The 9,048-nt window shown below is 38.5% G+C and overlaps 1 protein-coding gene across 1 annotated transcript in view; it reads right to left on the bottom strand.

Moving 5' to 3' along the window:
• The window catches only part of LOC109960536 (inosine-uridine preferring nucleoside hydrolase-like), a 4,194-nt gene extending 3,497 nt beyond the window's left edge, over nt 1-697 (bottom strand). Inside the window, exon 1 of the mRNA XM_020600698.1 lies at nt 552-697. The gene's annotated coding sequence lies outside the window, so the exon portion shown is untranslated. The remainder of the gene's footprint in view (nt 1-551) is intronic.
• Nucleotides 698-9,048: the final 8,351 nt, after the last annotated feature.

The raw sequence follows: 9,048 nt of genomic DNA on the forward strand, positions 1-9,048 counted from the left end.
CTTTTCAAAGTCACTAAAAGAAAGAAAGTGTTTAACCTTAGCCAAAAATCTCAATTGAAAAAAACTGGCTTTAACTACAGACTTTATCTGTTCGTCCACCTTAAGAGCACCATCAAATACCACCCCAAGATTTCTCACATGAGGCATTAGCTATTAAGTTTGCAGACAATGTTATTTAGCTGCTAAAAATGGATTTTGGTCCAGAATTCTGAAGCCAGTTGTTCTGTTGGAGCGGCACTGGGGGTTTGAACAATGTCTGTCTGCCATATGAGGTTGTAACCTTGTCAACCTTCCATTAGGTGTGGCAAGAGGAAGGGCTTTTAAGCTATTTTCTTCTAGTCACAGGTTTTCATGCAGATCTTATAAGATAATTTCAAACATGTGTAAGTGTCACAGATAAACAGCTGAAACTGACATTATGCCTGTGGATGATCGAAACAGCAGGTATTTAGCATTGTTTTTTAGAACTTTATTTTTATTGTGACCCTTAGTACTTAAATGTGCACAGTGGGAAAATGGTCTGAAATTAAAGTAACATGTAAAATCCTTACCTGGTGTGCAGATGTTGACAGGTGTTTACTGTTTGAGAGTGAAGGTGCAGCTGCTGACTGCTCTAACCTGAAGTGCTGCTTTTTAAATACCATAAACATGAACCATCGTTATCATGATCTTAGTGGTTGTCTTCTCTCCGCCCCTTGTCTCCCATTTGGTCTTAGACCCAGCCCATGTCTTTGTTACACTTTTAGAGCACATATATGGAATGACACACAGTATTTGCTCAGGTTAAACAGTGGCTGGCCCAACTGGCTTGGTAGGCAATTACATCTGAGAGCTGTGATCTAACACATCATCTAACAGGCAAACGACCTCTTCTGGCAGACTGTGGAGAAAGGAACAGAACTGACTGATGCACAAAGGTATTCAAGATATTCTCAGTATGTTAACCTTAACTTTTGTATCATAACCCACCAAAGAAATAAACCTCTCACAAATTAATGAAGCTGAACCGGCAGGTTCTATTTGACATGGATAAATTAATACACTTATTTTAGAGGCAAGTGGCACCGTCAACACAGTAGAGTTAACTTGCAATGTACTCAGACTCTTCTTTGCTTTTAGAGATACAGTCATTTTTCTAGGGCACCAGTATGATGGCACTAATTAAACACATGAGAAACTCCCTGCCCAACAGATCCTGAAACAAAACCTGACACTGTATGAGCTATTACACTATAGTCTTTTGGATCACCAAGCTACATATCAGGGCATATTCATCAGCCAAACAGTAGTATCATGTGGGGTTTTTGCCTTGCATTTGCTGATATCAGTGGCAACTTAGCTGGGTGGAGACGAACTGTTCCAGGACAACAAGATTATACAGTTCTTCATGTGAACCAACACTTGAAGCAAAACACCAGCGATTAAACTGTAAATCCACATTTGTGTGTCAGTCTTTTTACCATTTCTAAGATGTCTGTCTGGCACCAGTTCATAAGCTTTCAGAACTGCTACCACTCTCTGAGGATGCCTGGGATTCTGCAGCTCAAGACTCCTCCCTCCAATTCTGCACAGGCAACATTAAATATCTAGGTATCAGTATCTCCCCCAGGGTTTCAGAACTTTTTACCTCAACTACACCCCTCTGCTAAAAAGATAGAAGACGATCTCAAACGCTGGTCCAATCTTCCTCTCTCACTCGTTGGTTGAATAGCTACTGTCAAAATGAAAACTCTACCTCAAATCAACTATCTGTTTACAATGCTTCCCACAAATAAATGATTTAAATCACTTGATTCTATAACTTCACAATTTTATTGGAAAAACAAGAAACCCAAAATGTCTCTATCTACTCAAAAAGAAGAACTCACTAGGTGGCCTAGAAGCACCAAATATTACTACTTGGCAAATCAGCTAAGGTATTTAGTCAAATGAATTCAGAATGACAGCTGCAACAGTGCATGGATAAAACAACCTAAATAATTCAGTTGCAGACCTCCCTTTTCTACCAAACTCTATTAAGAAAATGAATTACTGTAAGAACAACACAATCCTCTCAACTCTGACAGCCTGGTGGAAAGTACACAAAATTACTAAATCATCACTTGCATCACCATGTAGATACACTCCAATTTGGCACAACCCTGATTTTAAACTGCATAATAACCCTATCTATTTCCCAGCATGGCAACACAAAGGAATCACTCACTTACATCACCTATTTGAAAATAACCAGTTCATATCATGCTGACCTACAACTGTGTGACAACCTGCAAAGTTTGCAGATGACACGACTGTGGTTGGCCTCATTACCAACAATGATGAGGTCAATTACAGGAGTGAGGTGTGCCAACTGGTCCAGTGGTGTAAGGACAACAACCTCTCCCTCATTGTGGGGAAGACAAAAGAGATCATGTGGACTTCAGGAGAAAAAGCTCTAAAACATCCACCACTGACCATTGACGGTGCTGTAGTGGAGAAAGTGAGCAGTACCAAGTTCCTGGGGCTACACATCTCTGAGGACCTCTCCTGGACCAACAACACCACACCACTGGCCACGAAGGCTCAAACACTTCCTCCACAAACTGAGGAGAGCCAGTGCCCCACACTGTAAACCCGAACAGTATATCTGAATAAATGATTCAAGTTAACATGACTTAATCTTCAAGAAAAGTTGTTTTCACACAACCTAACTCAAAAATAAATTGTTCAAGGAATAACTCGTTTGTTTTGAGCGTATTTAAATTTTTGGGACATTTTAAGTACTGATCATATATTGCTGTTAGTTGCATGCACTTAATTTCTCTAAATTCGCTTCAATCCTGACCTCCTGGCATGTGCAGTACAGCCCTTAGGGCCACATGCACACGGCACAGGACGCACCCGGTTTGGACCAGTCTGCAAACATGGTTTAAAAAGGACGTCGTGGGATGCTGCGTGTTCCTGACAAGATTTAACACTATTTTTCTCCTTGGAAAAAGTTACGGTCGTCTTCTAAACTAGGTATGCTGTTTACCATTTACTAGCTAGCTAGCTAGCTCACCACACACCAGCTTTAAAAGTCATATACTCCTTCACACACGTTCTCTTATGGTTTCCAGACAACTCGCGTTAATTTAATTTGATAGCATACCGAACATATACCAACGAAAATGTACTTGGGAGCTTAGAGAAACAAAGCTAATGCTAAATGTTAGCCAACGCTAACTATAGTGTCGGTTTTCTTTGGCGCGCATAGTTTTTGAACAGTGTAGTGAGCTGTGGAAAAACTGCTAACGAAAACAAGTTGTAGTGGTTTTATTGTTATTTGAGGGCACAATGTGGAAATGTAAGCTGTGTGGTTTTTCTTGTTCCTTAAAAATACAGTTACTGAGACATGACAGGCTCAGTCATGGCCAGTATTCCACAGTTTCACCTTTGCCGTGCTTGTATGATAAATGCATGTGTGCATTCAGTACTTTTAATTCACTATATGTTCATTTGTCAAGAGAACATCCAGAAAAGAAACGGGTAACCTTGGTTGGAGACAGTGGTGTGATTTCTAAGGCATTTCATTGCCCACTATGTGATTTTAAGCAGCCATTTGTTGAGATGGATATGTTTAATCATTTAAGAGGCCACTTAAGACAGAAAGAAATGGTGCCATGTCCATTTCAGGCATGCAAGTTTAAAACTAATGTCTACTCCACATTTAATGCACACAAGTGCAGAGAACATCAAAATGCATCAAACTATGACATAGCAGTTGTAGTGCAGCATGTGTCAAATGTTTTCCAGGATAGTTACACTGAAGATGAACAAGGAGAGCTTTCAGAAGAAAGTGAAATCAGCCCTATAGAAGGCAGTAGCGCTGGATTACCAGAGCAGTTGGAGTTCAATCTGGCTGCTTTCTTCTTGAAAATGCAAACTATTCTTCATGTATCACAGAGGGCAACACAGGAAATCATTGAGCATATTGATCAGTTGTTTTCACTGTCAGGACCTGTTGTCAGAGAATCTGTTATCAACATATTGAAAAAACACAACTGCCCTGCTACTGACACACTTGTAAATGACATTGTCCGGGCAGTTTCAGAGAGTAATGTTTTGCATAAATCTGTTACATCTGAGGGACCACTGTCAACCACTAAGAGGCGAAAATCATATTATGAGGAGAAGTTTCCATTTGTTAAACCTGTAGAATATCTTATTGAGTCATCACAGCATACCTATATGTATGTTCCCATTCTCACATCATTGCAAATGTTGCTGAAAAAAAACAGATGTACTTGAGAAAGTACAAGATGTCAGTTCACATTCTTCTGGTGAGTATTTGTCATACTGTGATGGCTCCTACTACCAGGAAAACAGACTTCTCTCAGAAAAGGGTCAGAAATTATCAGTCATTCTCTATGTTGATTTGATTTTTTTGATTTGATTTGATTTGATTTATTCTTTCAAACATGCAGAACAGAACAAATGACAGCAACACACACACACACACATAATTACACATATCCAACCAATGCTAATCCAAAATCAGTTTGCTTACACCTAGTACATGTTTGAATGGAGTAGGAAGAAGTCAGACTTATCCAGTCCTACCCCATGACATCATATTATACAAAAAATTCCATGCAACATTGGCTGCAAGCAGTATCTCTACATAGGTAATTGTCTTCTTCACCAACAAGTAATACACAGCAAATTAAAACAGAGTGTTTCCTTAATGCCTTCTCGAATAAATCTTATTCTTGCATATATCTTGTATGACACATACATTTATATTTATATTTATATTCAAACTCCTCAATTCTAGTACTATTTTTCATGTCCACACTTAAATTATTCCATAGTTTTACCCCACTTATAGAAATACAAAATCTTTTTTTGGTTGTACGTATAGCATGAACTTTTAGATTTAAGTGACCCCTTAAATTATATCCCCCTTCCCTTTCATCAAATAACTTTTGGATTCCACCAGGTAATACGTCGTTCCTGGCTTTATACATAAACACTATACAATTACACTTGCATTAAGGATGTATTTCTTTTTTAGGAAGAATCTGAGGCAGACCAAGAGGGGCCAGTGGCTTTGGTGGCAGTGGTCAATGGAGAAGTGCCTGCAGGAATCCCCTTTGAAATTAACCATGTGTCAGTCGTCCTTGAGGGGCAAGTTGTTATGTATCACAGATCCTGGACAGACTCACTGGTGGGTTTGTTTGGACTGATGTATGCTCTACATTTGAGCTATCCTGAGAAGCTAAGTGGCTTCTTTGAGTTCATACAAGTTGTGCTCCTAAAGCTTGATGATGGCAGAAAGCAGCTCAAACCAAAGTTACAGGCCCTGAGAAACGAACTGGAATGAGCCTGTTTGTCACTGGAGGTCTGCAGTGCCTTACAAAGATTTGGCTTGCATGCCAAAAATTAATGCTGCTTTGTGTTTATTCAGTTCATACTGTTCCTTTTTATATTTAACCACTTGTTAAATGATAAAACATTTTTATTTTTATGTCATGTGGTGACATTTGCCAGCTTTTTTGTACTATGTACAGTACTTTATACTTTAGTACTTGTAACTGATGTTAAAGTGTTGTTGAAATGTATTGAAAAATATTTTGTTACGTTCTGTTTTGAATTTTTGAACAAAATAAAAAGTTGTCTGACATACTCATATCTATTGTGTTGTTAAAACTTAAATCACTTTCCTCAAATGACTTGAGTAGCTACAGCAAAGATTGAAGTTGACATAACTTGATTGTAATAACTTGTCTTAATGGAATAAGATTTAGTAAATTAAACTTAAGTAGTAATATCTGTGTTAATTTATACATATAATTTAGACTTACTTGATCTGTAAAAGTTAAATGTACTAATTTTAAACAAGTTAGGGTGATGCTTCATATGAGTTCAACTAATATCATAGTGTTAGTTAGATTAACTTGAATCTATTTTGTGTACTTAAATCGTTTGAGTTAATTAACTCAAACGATTTAAGACAATCACTTTCCTCAAATGGTTTGAGTTCAACTAACTCATCAGGTTTTACAGTGCACCCCCCATCATGTGCTCCTTCTACCAGGGCACCATTGAGAGCGTCATCACTGGCTGCATCACTGTGTGGTACGGAGCCTGTACTGCCTCCTGCAGAAGGACCCTACAATGCATAGTGAAAACAACCAGCAAGATCATTGGTGCCCCTCTGCCTTCCCTCACAGACATTTTCAACACCCGCAGAGCCATCAGCATTGCTGATGACACCTCCCACCCTGCACACTCCCACTTCAGACTCCTGCCTTCAGGGAGAAGGTATCGGAGTCTCAGTAGAGTGATGTCTCAGTTACTTCTGACAGAACACATCACATTAGAGAAAATGACATCCACTCACAAGAATAGTTTATCAGCTTTTTATGACACATGGAACCCATTTTTAACACATTTCAACTTGAACCAAGCACCTGGGGCTGAGGCCACGCACATTCCCACCAACCTCTAAAAATGTAACAAGCTGATTTGATTAGTAGTACTGTTATCATTGTTATTCTTGTATTTTTTTTCTCATTCTCCCTTTCTTGCCCTTCATAGACTACATACAGTATTGTTCAAAATAATAGCAGTACAATGTGACTAACCAGAATAATCCAGGTTTTTAGTATATTTTTTATTGCTACATGGCAAACAAGTTACCAGTAGGTGCAGTAGATTCTCAGAAAGCAAACAAGACCCAGCATTCATGATATGCACGCTCTTAAGGCTGTGCAATTGGGCAATTAGTTGAAAGGGGTGTGTTAAAAAAATAGCAGTGTGGCATTCAATCAGTGAGGTCATCAATTTTGTGAAATAACAGGTGTGAATCAGGTGGCCCCTATTTAAGGATGAAGCCAGCACTTGTTGAACATGCATTTGAAAGCCTGAGGAAAATGGGTCGTTCAAGACATTGTTCAGAAGAACAGCGTACTTTGATTAAAAAGTTGATTGGAGAGGGGAAAACCTATAAAGAGGTGCAAAAAATTATAGGCTGTTCAGCTAAAATGATCTCCAATGCCTTAAAATGGAGAGCAAAACCAGAGAGACGTGGAAGAAAACGGAAGACAACCATCAAAATGGATCGAAGAATAACCAGAATGGCAAAGGCCCAGCCAATGATCAGCTCCAGGATGATCAAAGACAGTCTGGAGTTACCTGTAAGTACTGTGACAGTTAGAAGACGTCTGTGTGAAGCTAATCTATTTTCAAGAATCCCCCGCAAAGTCCCTCTGTTAAAAAAAAGGCACGTGCAGAAGAGGTTACAATTTGCCAAAGAACACGTCAACTGGCCTAAAGAGAAATGGAGGAACATTTTGTGGACTGATGAGAGTAAAATTGTTCTTTTTGGGTCCAAGGGCCACAGACAGTTTGTGAGACGACCCCCAAACTCTGAATTCAAGCCACAGTACACAGTGAAGATAGTGAAGCATGGTGGTGCAAGCATCATGATATGGGCATGTTTCTCCTACTATGGTGTTGGGCCTATTTATCGCATACCAGGGCTCATGGATCAGTTTGCATATGTCAAAATACTTGATGAGGTCATGTTGCCTTATGCTGAAGAGGACATGCCCTTGAAATGGTTGTTTCAACAAGACAATGACCCCAAACACACTAGTAAACGAGCAAAGTGTTGGTTCCAAACCAACAAAATTAATGTTATGGAGTGGCCAGCCCAATCCCCGGACCTTAATCCAATCGAGAACTTGTGGGGTGATATCAAAAATGCTGTTTCTGAAGCAAAACCAAGAAATGTAAATGAATTGTGGAATGTTGTTAAAGAATCATGGAGTGGAATAACAGCTGAAAGGTGCCACAAGTTGGTTGACTCCATGCCACACAGATGTGAAGCAGTTATAAAAAACTGTGGTCATACAACTAAATATTAGTTTAGTGATTGACAGGATTGCTAAATCCTAAAAACAAAAACGTTTGTACAACATAGTTTTGTGTTTGTACAGTCAACGGCAGACACTATTTTTTTTTAACACACCCCTTTCAACTAATTGCCCAATTGCACAGCCTTAAGAGCGTGCATATCATGAATGCTGGGTCTTGTTTGCTTTCTGAGAATCTACTGGTAACTTGTTTGTCATGTAGCAATAAAAAATATACTAAAAACCTGGATTATTCTGGTTAGTCACATTGTACTGCTATTATTTTGAACAATACTGTAAGTTGGAAATACCCACTCTTCACACTCTCACACACTACAGTCATGTAAAACCCTCTACAATTTTGTTTCAATAAAAAAAAAAAAAAAAGGTATGATCCTCCTGAGGCTGTCCTCTGGAATGTGCAACCCGCTCAAACAGGCAAAAGAATATATCCACATAGTTGCCATTGATTTTTGGCAGTAATTTCAAACTAGCAGCAAGAAGCAGAAGCTGTGTTATTGCCAGCGAATTCAGCAGACAGTGACCTTCTTCAATCAGGTCTCTATTTTCAACCTTTGTTAAATTAGCTGTTGCAGATAAAAGATCAGTAAGAAACCCATTTAGTCTTTTCACCCACCGAAATTCTTCCACTGACTTAGCTTTTAGAATACTTTTAATAGTACCATTCAGTCTATTAGCTCCAATTACAATTGTCAGGTGTTCATCAATCTTCGACAGCTACTCTTTGGTGCACTGGTCTAACAACTTTAAAGAGGGTGTCTGAATGAAAGAATCCACCTCAGGAGCAATGCTAAGAGTGCTTTTACCTGAAACAAGTAGCTAAACACTGGGTAAAATTGTTAAAGTAATACATTAGGATTAGTTTTAATATTAGACTGAATTAAGAACTTAGTTAGTAGAAGATTGACACTATGTTTGTTGATTAGTTAACTTGTTTGTTCACTTTGTTTGTGTATAACTATTCTATCATATTAGAAAAGGAATAGTTACGATTATATTTTAGAAATACATAAGTTCACATACTTACATGTCACAGATATGTTTATGAAGTTACTATTCACCACATTATATGTTCACTAACATGATGAGAAAGTTACTGTATGCATACATACTGAAAACTCTGTGTGATATTACAGGCCCATGAGAT

This window comes from Monopterus albus, unplaced genomic scaffold (genome assembly GCF_001952655.1).
Source record: "Monopterus albus unplaced genomic scaffold, M_albus_1.0 scaffold48.1, whole genome shotgun sequence".
NCBI lineage: Eukaryota > Metazoa > Chordata > Actinopteri > Synbranchiformes > Synbranchidae > Monopterus > Monopterus albus.